Raw genomic sequence first — 13,002 nt, 5'->3', positions numbered from 1 at the left:
GGGAGTTGACGTGTGCCAGTTGTTAACCCACATTTATGACTTCAGGCCAATTGCTTCAAATCAAGTCGTTTCATGCAGCACGCCCTGTCTGCGATGCATTTAGTGCGCACATTCCCCCTATTACTGAGCATGATTATGTCTATGGGACCCATAAGCTATTGTGAGGCCGGTGGATGTGGAGCATACCGTAAGCCGTTTTTTATCCAACGGCTGGGATTGATCGGGCTGGAGGTATAAGTAGTGGAGGGTGTCTTCCTTATCCTTCTTTCACGTTATTTTGAAATCCTTTCTTGCTTTCACCTTTTTCTCTCGAGACTTCTATTGCTACCGTGTTTTTAGACGCCTACCATCTCCGTCCGGGGCTTGCTCTAAGTTTCTATATAGACGTCAGGCTCAATGTTTGGTAAGTTTGCTGTGACTTTCTTTATTTTCTTTTTGTAAGGCCATCCATCGTCGGTTAGCCGTCGATGGTTTCTCTGGTCTTCTCGATTCTGTCGGTGTCACTTCCATTTTTCGGGGAAGCGACTCGAATCAGTTGGTCCGGTATCTACTGAGCCTTCGGGCACAATGACCTTAGGATTAGTTTTCTATGGAATACCAAGTTCGCGGTTGTAGCCCATCCATCTTAGGCGGCACCCTGTTGCAAAGCGCTCAACCTAAAAAATAGGGGATATTTTTAGGGCTTTTTCTAGTTCTTTGAGGTCTGGTTCGCAATCTGCGACCTGACTGTTCTTTATTTCTCTTTATAGATGTCTGACCATATCCGCGAAAATTCAGGTCAAATGTTGTGTGATTTTATGCACAATTAATTCGAGTAAGTGTACCCTAGTCAAATATGCAAATAGTGATGAAAAGATGTCGATCCCACGAGAACTAGATCACAATACCAAAACAATTTTAACTTAACCTAAGTTGAACTAATTAATTAATCGGATGAATAAAAATAAAAATAAATGAAAAACTGAATTCTTTGTGAGAAAAATTAATTAATAAATGTACTAGGGTTTAGATTTTATTTAATCTGGGTCATGTAACTATTTTTTCAAGCCGATTCAAAACCACAAATACCCTTACAGTATTTTATAATTATTTGCATGTGATGGTGGATTTCCCTCAATTAATTAATAAGCTTTTTCAAGTCATATTAATCATTTATTAATTCAATTTCACTGTCAGATTTCTGAGCAGATATCAACGAAATAAATAAGCATTAAGTTCTTTGAAAACCTCTAATTTCGGAAGGGAATTTGACTCACTAAGCTTCCTCGATTCCCACACACGAACTAATTATCTTTCGATCTCATAGTCAAGCATGTGATTTATATTGCCTATAGATTTAATTTATAATAATCCTTTAGTCAGTCATGTATAAATCATTAAATCAGTAAAAGGTGACCAATCTTTTAAAGCATTAAATGTAACAATATAAATTTCTCACGCAAATAATAATCGAGTTTTGAATCAAATTAAACAAATAATCTCATAATTAAAATCCATCCAAACTCTAGCTAAAATAAATTAACTAGACATTATTAAAGTAAAATAAAAATAAAAAATTGAATGAGGAAGAGGGGATGCTCCCTACCCAAATCTATTCCAGATCTGGGTCGTGTTCGTGCGCTTGCTTTTGCTGTGCAAAAGGCTCGCATCTCCTTCCAGTGTGCGCCGCTACCTTCTTCCTTAATTCCTTTCTCTTTTGTCCGCCACACTGTGCGCCGCGCGGAGCTCCAATCTCCTCCTCTGACACCTTTATGAAATCTTCACTGTGCCGCGTCCAAAAGCCTCTTCCATCCCCTTTAATCCAATATAATAATATATTTATATCTGTATAGGATGTGCATGGTTGCCCTAGCTTCAATCCCATTCTCCTTTTTTCTTTCTCTCATATTTTATTATATGTATATATACTTAGGGCACATGCAGTTTCAATTGGAGTGCGATTTTGTTCACTCCCTCACCCTCACAATTTTTGTGAGGGTAAAAAATAACGAAACGGCATGGGATGAACAAAATTGTCGTTCCGTTATTTTTTACTCTCACAAAAATTGTGAGGGTGATGGTCATCCCGTTAAAGGGGTGAACAAAATTGCACTCTTTCAATTGCCATCCCATTGGACCCCTTTATATTATTAATATATTATTATATAAAAACACACAAACCACACATTCACAGATTCACGCTACTGTAATGATATATATATAAATATTATAATTCAATATATAATATTTAATATACTATTAAATATAATAACTTTAATTATATTATAATATTAATTATTTAAAATATTTATTTATTTATTTTTAATTTATAATATTAATTTTAAAATTAACTTTATAATTTTTTTTTTCATTTTACGCCAAAATCTTTAAAATTATTTCATTTGCTGGATTCCTACAAAACAAGATTAAAATAATGTAAAATCCATATAAACACACATTTATGTAAGAAAATTAGCATAAGGTTAAGATAAAAATTAAATAAAAATATGTAAATAATTAAGCCCTATCATCAAAAGCGTTGCAACCATATCGTAGGAGAAAATGATACCTCGAACTCCGAAGATTGCCTTGTGATGGAGGGTAAAAACTTTGAGGGTACGAGCTCGCGATCTAAGGAGGTCGTTGAAGTGACTTTTTCCGAAGCCGACCTGGAGGTCCAAGATCAGGTCGCTGAAGGAAGTACGAGGCACGAGATTTTTAAAAGATTCTCATCCAAAGCCAAACATCACGAGGTGGCGTCTTGTACTCGGGAGTTTCGTCTCCCTAAGAGCTGCCGAGTATATATCCCTGCTTCGAGTTCCCACGCAGCCTATCCACCATCTGACTTTATAGCCATTAGCCCTCAGTACCTTGAGTCTGGGTTTAGGTTCCTCGTAGCTCCATACCTTCTTGCCCTTTTGAACGAGGTCAAACTCGCACCCTTTCTATTGACACCAAATTCATACGCCCAACTCACTTCTCTGTCTATCTTGTTTCTCAAAAACAAACTTCCTCTTCCCTCACAAAAACAATTAAAATTTCAATTTTCCTTCAAAAACACCAAGGATGGGTTGTATTACCTGGCAGCTCGTCCTTCTCCATATAAGGTCGCCCTTCCACAAAGTAAAGCGAATGAGAAGTAACGTGGGCGATTACAAGTCCATGTGATTTTTTGTGTCTTGCCCTTCGCTTTCCTTACTCAGAAACTATAGCTTCGTATTGACCCCAGGTAAGAGAATATCAGCTCGTGTGGGCTCTTTCACCTTTTTACGTACGTAACTTGACTCGCTCATTCTTTGATGCAGATTTTGGGGGCAAAAGGAAAATTTTATCAGCCGATGAAACCGACATCCTCAACAAGCTTGTTGCAGCGGGTTCGGGTTCAGAGATTCTCGAGCTTTCAGATGAGCTTCTCAGAGAAATCGAGCTTGCACCCCCTCTCAACGTTGAGATCATCAAGGGAGATCACATCGGGGTTTTGGGCGCGAAGGTCCTTTAGTCTGCCTTACAGGTCACAGAGTCGAGTAGCAAAAGAGGAGAAGATGATCAAAGCGGAGATATGGTTGACCTCGACCTCCTCAAGCCGAAGCGATCTAGGGCGAGATCGGGGGCTACTTCGTCCGCAACCCGGAGCTCAAGCTCGCGGAGAGGGAGGTCGGAACAGTCACAACCGCGGCCGCGTCCCCAGCAACAACAACAACCACCTCAGCAGTAGAAAAATCACCATCATCAGCAAAAGCAACGGAAAAGAGCCCTACCCAAACAACCATAACAACAGAAGCACCCCTAACAGCAACCAGGGCAATGGGCTCCTGCCTCCCGTGACCATGGTTCGAGTGGAGCTCGAGGGAATGAGGTCGTAGGGGAAGTTCAAAATGCTCCTGCCGCGGGTTCGAAGAAAAGGCCTGATCAGCCGCAATAGAAGGACGATAGCAGGGTCAAACAGGCTAAGGTCCCTGAGAAGGAACCAACCTTGGAGGCCCTGCCGAGAGGGATCTATGTTGGCACTTTTCCTGGATTCCATGCCCACCCTTTTGGGTGCCAATGCGAAGCCTCTAGATGACCTGAAGCTGAAGGGGATCCCTCTCTATGAGTACATGGCCTGCCACAACTTGGTGGTTAGTCAGAATTTTTGTACTTTGGTTCCTTAATCTGTTTTTTAACGATTTAACTTTTCTTCTTTCACAGGCTTCCCTTGCTGCCATGAAGCTCCGAGCTCATCACATGGACTTTGATGCACAGCTTGAGGCGGTGAGCACGTCCCTTCAGGTTGAAATAACGAAGCTTAAGGACGGGAAGAATGCTCTGCAAGCCGAGTTAACGAAGCTCGTGGACGAGAACAAAGCTCTTCAGGCAGTGCTCCTCGCTACCAAAAAAGAGGTGTAGGGTTCTGAGATGCACCTGAGGGTAGAGGTCCAAAAAAATAAAGATCTTAACGAGGAGCTTCGTCGATCGAAGAACATGTTGGAGTTCGCTAACTTCGAGCTCACCAGCGAGTTGAACAGAGCAAATGAGGAGTTGTGGAGGGTCCAAGACCAATTGAAGTTGGCTGAGGTAGAGCTGAAAACAGCTAAAGAGGAATGGAATCAGGGTGATGATCGAGCTGTCCGATGCGAGCAGCTTGCTAAAAGGACCATTGACGAAATCAGGGCAGATGTGGGAGCTCGGATGGACTCTGTGTGCAGGGAAACCAGGTCTAACACCTGTTCAGCGTTCTTGTACACCCTTTGGGTGAACCATCCTGAGATGGATTTCTCCTTCTTTGGTACGTAGGCCGTTGAGGAGGTGAAACGGTATGCTGCCGAGGCCGCAGAGGACGCTAACGAGGCTACCCCGTTTGATTCGTCAAAGGTGGTGACGCAGGCTGCTCAAGTTAAGGTCGAGCTATCTGGGGCTGTCGAGGTTCAACCTGGTGAGACTGCCAAGGCGCAACCTGCGGAGGTTACCGAGGTCTGTCCTGCCGAGGCTGTCGAACCTCAACCGACTCCGTCTAATGTCATCCAGCCCACCGAGGCCTAGCCTATCGAAGTAACAGCCCCTCCTAACTAGGACTCCCACCGATTTTTATTTTTTTTTGTAACACGACTATTTCAATGAAATTGAACATTTTCTGTACTCGTGTATCTTGCTTTAAATTTCTTCATGGACTCAAGCCAATCAGACTTGAATTCTAACGAATACTTGACAAAATAATTCTTGAACCAATCTTCATGATATAATTTGAAAAGAGCTTCAATAAACTTCTGCACATTACGACCTCAGCTAATACACCATGGCTTTTACAAGTTTTAATTGAACCGAGAGGGAACACCTAGGTGGGTCGCAGACCATGACCTGAGTCAAGATGAAATGACCCCAACTAGTGAACCCTAACTGGAAATCACTTATGGAAGTGGTTGCTCAGTAGGTTCCAAACTATGACATTAAGTCAAGATGAATGGTTCTCAGCTCGCAAACCACAGCCTGAGGGGCGTACCAAGGCGGACGCTTAGTCAAACGACAAACCATAGCATGATGGCCAAGTCGAATGGGTTTTAGCTTGCAAACCACAGTTTCACGACCTCTCATTTTAGAGACATTCTGTTCAATAAAGCATGATGCATAAAGATTTATAAACACTAATCAGAATCATGCACGTAAATTGCGATGAATAAATTTTGGAGCATAGGTCAGAACAATTACATCTATTGGAAGTAAGGACGAAGGTATTTCGCGTTCCAAGCTCGTGGGAGAAGAATCTCGTCCATGTTTTCCAGATGATATGCTCCATTACCCGGATTCTCCCTGATGATAAATGGACCTTCCCAGTTAGGGCCTAGGGTGCCATCGCTCGTTGTGAGAGCTCCTGGGAGTACCAGGCGCAATACCAGACCTCCAACGTTGTACTGTTAGATTCGAACCTTTCTGTTGTAATACCGTGCCACCCTTCGTTGATAGATGACGACCCTCATGAGAGCTACATCCCTCGCTTCCTCGAGCAAGTCGAGGTTCGTTGCCAACAGCTCATCATTGTCCTCGGAATCGAAGGTGGCCCTCCGGTGGCTGGCCAGATCGTTCTCTGCTGGTATCATATCCTCATATCCGTACACTATTAAGAATGGGGTTTCTCCCGTGCTACTCCGAGCTGTCGTTTGATAAGCCTAGAGTACTGTTTGTAATTCATCTACCCAAGCCCCATTTCTGGCTTCAAGCTTTGTTTTCAGGATTTGCTTGATTATTTTGTTGATAGCTTCGTCCTGCCCATTGGCTTGGGGGTGGTCCACGGCGGTGAAACTTTTTCGGATCCCCATTAACTCGCAAAATTGGATGAATTGCTTGGGTCCCGTTGTCCGTTATTATTCGTTGCGGAACTCCAAACCTGCAGATGATATTATCCCATGCAAATATTTGTACCTTCGAGCTGGTCATCTGTGTGAGCTCTTTGGCTTCTGCCCATTTGGTGAAGTAGTCAACGGCTACTATGGCATACTTGCACCCTCTGCGGGCTGTTGGGAGTGGCCCGATTAGATCCATGCCCCAAATTGCAAAGGGTCATGGGCTGCTCATCTACTATAGGTAGGCCGGTGGAGCTCGCGGGATCTTAGCGAAGCTTTGACATTTCTCTAATATTTTGACTATCTCTATGGAATCTTACTTTATGGTGGGCCAATAGAACCCTTGCTGGAGTGCATTCTGTGCTAGTGAAAGTGCTCCAGCATGATTACTGCAATGGCCTGTGTGAATTTCTCTTAGCACCGTCTGGCAGTCGGTGTCAACGATGCACCTCGGGAGTGGGGCTAAGAACCCCCTCTTGTACAGTTTATAATCATAGATGCAATATCGAGCTGCTCGAGCTCGCAGCCAACGTGCTTACAGTTTATCTTTCGATAATTTCCCGTATTGCAGATAACCCAGAATGGGAATCATCCATGAGTTTTCGGACACCGTGATCGCCATCATTTTAGCTCGTTGTTATTTGCAAGGGGTGGCTAAGAAATCCACAGGTATGGTCCCTAAGAACTCCGCATCCCGGGCAGTTGTCAGGCGAGCTAATACGTCAGTATGAGAGTTCTAGGAGTGGGAGATCTGGCGCATTTCATATTTTTCAAAAATGGCTAAGAGTTCGCGTACCTTTTGTAAGTATGCCACCATCTTTGTGTCTCTGGACTGGTAGTCTCCCCGTAACTGATTGATAACCAGCTGAGAGTCATTGAAGATTGTCAGGGATTCAGCTCATACCTCCTTCGCTAAGCAGAGCCTTGCTAATAGGGCCTCGTATTCGGCTTCGTTATTAGTAGCTGGGAATCCAAATCTCAGGGCGCAGAGGATTCTGTGACCCTTGAGGCTTATTAACATAACCCCGGCTCTGGCTCTTTGTTCACTTGATGACCCGTCGACGTATAATTCCCAAGATGGCCCTTCAAGTTCTCCACTTCTTTGTCAATTGGTCCAGTAAACTCGGTAATGAAATCTACCAACGTCTGACCCTTTATTGTCGTCCTTGGTTTATACTTTATATCGAACTGAGCGAGCTTGATAGACCACTTTAGTAAGCGACCCGAGGTGTCTAGCTTTTGCAAGATTTGCTTCAGCGGGTACTTAGTCAGGACTTCGATCTCATGAGCTTGGAAATAAGGTCGTAGCTTATTTGATGCCATTATTAAATAGTAAGCTAGTTTTTCAATTGGTGCGTATCTTGTTTCTGCATCGGTCAAGCTTTTGGAGACGTAATATATGGGGTGGTGCACCCTTTCATCCCCCCAAACGAGGGTTGCACTGAAAGCCTGTTGGGATACTTTCAAATATAAGGTCAACTTTTCTCCCTCCCTAGGTTTAGCGAGAAGTGGGCCTCGTCCCATATATTCCTTCAGCTGCTGGAACGTGGACTCGCATTCATCTGTCCATCTGAAGTCTTGTGCCTTTTTTAGGAGCTCTAAGAACGGGGCGCACTTATCAGTTGCCTTAGAAATGAAACGGCTTAGAGCCGCCACCTGTCCATTGAGGCTCTGTGCCTCATTTTTCCTTACGAGAAACCTCATGTCGAGCAAAGCCTTTATTTTGTCCGGATTGGCTTCGATGCCTCTGTTATTTACCATAAACCAGAGAAATTTTCCAGACGCTACCCCAAATGGGCACTTGAGTGGATTGAGCTTCATCTGATAGCTCATGAGGACTCTAAACATTTCTTTCAGATTGGAAACATGGTTCGTTACTTGCTCAGATTTTACTAGCATGTCGTCATCGTATACTTCCATGGTTCTGCCGATCAGCGCTTCAAACATCATATTGACCAGCGTTTGGTAGGTCGCACCAGCATTCTTCAACCCAAAAGGCATGACCTTATAACAATAAAGCCCTCGGTCGATAATAAACGAGGTGTGCTCTTGGTCAGTGGGGTTCATGGGGACCTGATTGTAGCCCGAATAGGCATCCATGAAATTGAAGAGCTGGTGACCAGCTGTTGCATTCACGAGCTGATCAGTTCTTGGGAGACGAAAGTTGTCCTTAAGACAAGCCTTGTTCAGGTCGATGAAGTCAATGCAAGTCCCCCATTTCCCATTTTTCTTTTTCACCAGGAGCGGGTTAGCCACCCAGATCGGGTAGTGGGCCTCTTTAATGAACTTGTTTTCCAAGAGCTTATCCATTTCTTCCTTAAGAGCGGCGTAACCCTCATGAGTCATTGGCCTCATCTTCTGTCATATTGGCTTGTAGCTGGGATCTACGTTAAGCCTATGCGACATGACCTCTGAGGCTATTCCCGTTATGTTCTCATGGTTCCATGCGAATACGTCGAGGTTAGCTTTAGGGAAATCGGTAAGTCAGGATTTTACCTCGGGGGCAAGACTTTTTCCTAGCTTAAGGCATCTTTCCTCGCACGTCCCGCCGAGCGAAATATCTTCAAGCTCCTCAACTGGACCAGTGGGTCTGTCATAGTCTACCTCGCAAGGGTCAAGATCGTGGCTAACCCCCTTTTGGATGATCGATCGCGGGGTATTTCTCGCAATGATGTTTACTTTCTTTCTTTTGGCCCTCATTTTTAGCGCATCTTCATAGCAACGACTTGCGAGGTGTCGCTCACCTCGTACACACCCTACTCCATTGGGGGTCGGAAATTTGACTGTGAGATATCTGGTTGTAGTGACTAGATCCAGGTCGTTTATTGACTGCACTCCCACCCTGCAATTAAAACACAAAATAAAACACAATAAAAATTTTATATTTTTTTCTTTGTTTAGGTGAGAGGTTTATACTCGTCAGTGTACGAGTGCAGTTGTAGTCCAAATTTAAATTTATATTTTCTGAATGAGTCCAGGTCGTCCACTGAGAGATTTATTTATGGCAAAATAAGAAGAATGTCACACAAGCACACACGCATTTGGATAAATTGGTAACAAGGTTTTTTATGGTTTTTTAAACAACAGATACTAGGAAATAAATTAAGGCAGTAATTGAAATAAATACTTTAAGTGAGAATATAAAATTGGATAGTACTTGAGTTAAGACAATTTCAGTGCCAACCCGTTGATTCCCAAATTTTAGCATAAAAGATTAGCAACATTAATTTAATTTCAGATATGAGGGTTTGTTATTAAATGCAATTAGAGATGATGATAGTTCTAGGTTAAGCAATCCCCATACATGATATGCAGGATTCTAATTTAAGCAACCACCATAAATTCAATTGCAATTAATACACAAAACAACTAAATTAATCATCCGGGTTTGGGTATGATAGCGTTTCCAGTTCTAGTAACTCTCATACATGGCATGAAAGCTCTAAAATTAAACTATTTTTAAGATCAAAAGAAGGGTATAATTATAACAAAATTTTTATAAAATTAACCACTAATCATTTATTGCCAGTCTCCAGAAGATTAATTCAACCGACATGGATCATTGCATCACCCGTGAATCCATAGAAAGGTTTTGGGGATGAGCTCAACTGCTCTGGTCCCAAACCCATCTGATCGAAGCATGCTCTGTACATTACATTTACCAAGCTGCTCATATCCACCATTATCATCCGTACTTCGAAATTGCCGATCTGACCCGTATAACAAGCGCATCGTTATGCGGCCAATGGACGTTTCTGGCCTCCTCTTCCAAGAAGACCATCTTTTCTGGAATCGGATCACCCCTAGCTCGCTTTGCGGGAGCCAACTACTCGTTCGATCTTGCCAACAAGACATGGTTAACTTCACGCACGTACTTCTAGCGAGATTTGTGGGAAGATCCCACGAGGTGAGTGATTAGTGGTTAATTTTGTAAAAATTTTGTTATAATTATACCCTTCTTTTGATCTTAAAAATAGTTTAAATTAGATAGTAATATATATTTTATGGTTATATGCAAGTTTAAATTGAAAAATGAATGAAATGAAATTTTAAAATAAAATTTAATAATAATAATAATAATATATAAAATTATATATAATACATATACATCATTATATGCATGCATGTAATATATATATATAATATAATCTAATATATATATGTGCCATGTGTAATACATATATATAATATATAATTTATTAATAACATTAAATTATTATTATTTTTTTTTTAGGCATGAAGAATTCAAGTCCATGAAGAAATCAAGTCCATGAAGAATTCAAATCCATGAAGAAATCAAATCCATGAAGAAATCAAACCTATGAAGAAATCAAGCCCATGAAAAATTAAAGTCCATGAAGAATTCAAGCCCATGAAGAATTAAGGCCCAATTTGAGCAACCCATGGAAGATATTATTTGGAGAAGGCCCAAGGATTATTTTTAATCCTAATAAAGATTAAAAACCAATTTATAGAAATCTATTTTTATTTTTTATGTGAGAGCTTTATTAGGTGTGTTTTTTAGATAAAATCCATTTAACTATTAGGTGAATATTATAGCTAAAATCCATTTAACTTTATGAGTGCTTTATTAGGTATGTATTTGGCTAAAATCCATTTAATATTAGATGTGTATTATAGCTAAAATCCATTTAACTTTAAGTGTGTGAGTGCCCATTAGATATAATTATGTCTAGTTGAATAATTGAAATTGTGTGGTTTGTATTGCATCTTGTGGCCTATAAATAGATCACTTGATTGCATTTGTAAGTGTGATTATTATTCTTGAATAAAAGTTTAGTTGTTTCCTTATAATTCTCTCTTTGAGAATTGTTCTTGTTCTTTCTCATTTTCTTTAGTACTTTATCTTATAATCTTACTTTTTTTTTTTCTTTCTTCTTTTAAATTCTTATGTCATTTATTATTACTTTATTATTCACCGCCTAGATGGTCGGTTAATTTGTGCCTTTAAATTTCTGCAATTTTAATTCTTGTCATTTAATTATTCACCGCCTAAATGGCCGGTTAGTTTATGCATTTAAATTTCTGCAATTTTAATTCTTGTCATTTAATTATCCACCGCCTAAATGGCCGGTTAGTTTATGCCTTTAAATTTCTTGTCATTTAAATTCTGTTATTTAAATTACGTCATTTAAATTTCTGTCAATTAACTTTCAAATAAAAATGAGTAGTTAAATCTAATCTTGGGTTAAGGCAAGGACAGTGTCCAACGCCAATGATTCCCAAAGAAAGCTGCGCTTTAAATAAGTAACATTAATTTAAATTTCAGTATGAGTGTGTATTAATTATTAAAAATCACTAGGTTTGGATTGGAGCGTAAGCCTAACTTAGAGCTTTTATGCCATGTATGAGAGTTACTAGAACTGGAAACGCTATCATACCGAAACCCAGATGATTAATTTAGTTGTTTTGTGTATTAATTGCAATTGGATTTATGGTGGTTGCTTAAATTAGAATCTCGCATATCATGTATGGGGATTGCTTAACCTAGAACTGTCATCATCTCTAATTGCATTTAATAACAAACCCTCATATCTGAAATTAAATTAATGTTGCTAATTTTTTATGCTAAAATTTGGGAATCAACGGGTTGGTACTGAAATTGTCTTAACTCAAGCACTATCCAAATTCATATTTTTACATTTAATGTTTATTTCAATTTCTGCCTTACTTTATTTTCTAGTATCTGTTGTCTAAAAAAAAACTCATAAAAAAACCTTGTTGCCAATTTGTCCAAATGCGTGTGCGTGTGTGTGACATTCTTTTTCTTTTGCCATAAATAAATCTCTCAGTGGACGACATGGATTCATCCAGAAAATATAAATTTAAATTTGGACTACAACTGCACTCGTACACTAGCGAGTATAAACCTCTCACTAAAATAAAAAAAATATAAAAGTTTTATTATGATTTGTTCTTATTATGTTTTAATTGCAGGGTGAGAGTGCAGTCAAATTTTGGCGCTGTTGCCTGGGGGATTAAGGCAAAAACAAAAAGAAAAAAATAAAAAAAAATAAAAGAATAAGCATCTCTTGATAAAATCGGTAACTCTATTTCTCTTTTACTTTATTTTTGTTTGTGCATTGTATATGAGACTGAGATCAGGTAGAATTTTGAAACAGTATTTTCATATCATTCTGAGTCTTTACCTGTAATTGGATTGTCAACTTTACACTCATGTCTCAAAATTACTACAATCTGTCTGCTCAAGATACTTATCATGATGAAAATTATCATTTTGAATCTGATTTGTCTAGACCTCTTAAGGATTATCTATACCCTCTTAGGCAAACCACTTTTGATTTGCAGCCAGACACTACCCATTTGTTACCCACTTACCATGAAATTGAGGTTTGGTGTGCTGTGTGTGAGACATCAGCTCATTTAACGGATGACTGCCCTATAATACCTGCTTTTAAGGAGGTATTGTATGGTCAATCCAGTTACACACACACACAACTATGAGGGAATGTATTACCAGAACCATGAGGAAAACTACCATTCGGACTTTGATGCATATCACCTTAATTCACACTTTCATCCAAATTTCTCATGGGAAAATGATTTTGTAGCCCAACCACATGAGCACTTCCTTTCCCAGCCTCAATCATTTCAAACGAATGAAGGGTCTACATTCGATGCATATCAACCCCCTCATGGGAGTTTATTAGAAGATACCTTCAATCTA

This window comes from Diospyros lotus, chromosome 10 (assembly GCF_014633365.1).
Source record: "Diospyros lotus cultivar Yz01 chromosome 10, ASM1463336v1, whole genome shotgun sequence".
Taxonomy (NCBI): Eukaryota; Viridiplantae; Streptophyta; class Magnoliopsida; order Ericales; family Ebenaceae; genus Diospyros; species Diospyros lotus.
This window is presented reverse-complemented; position numbering follows the sequence as displayed.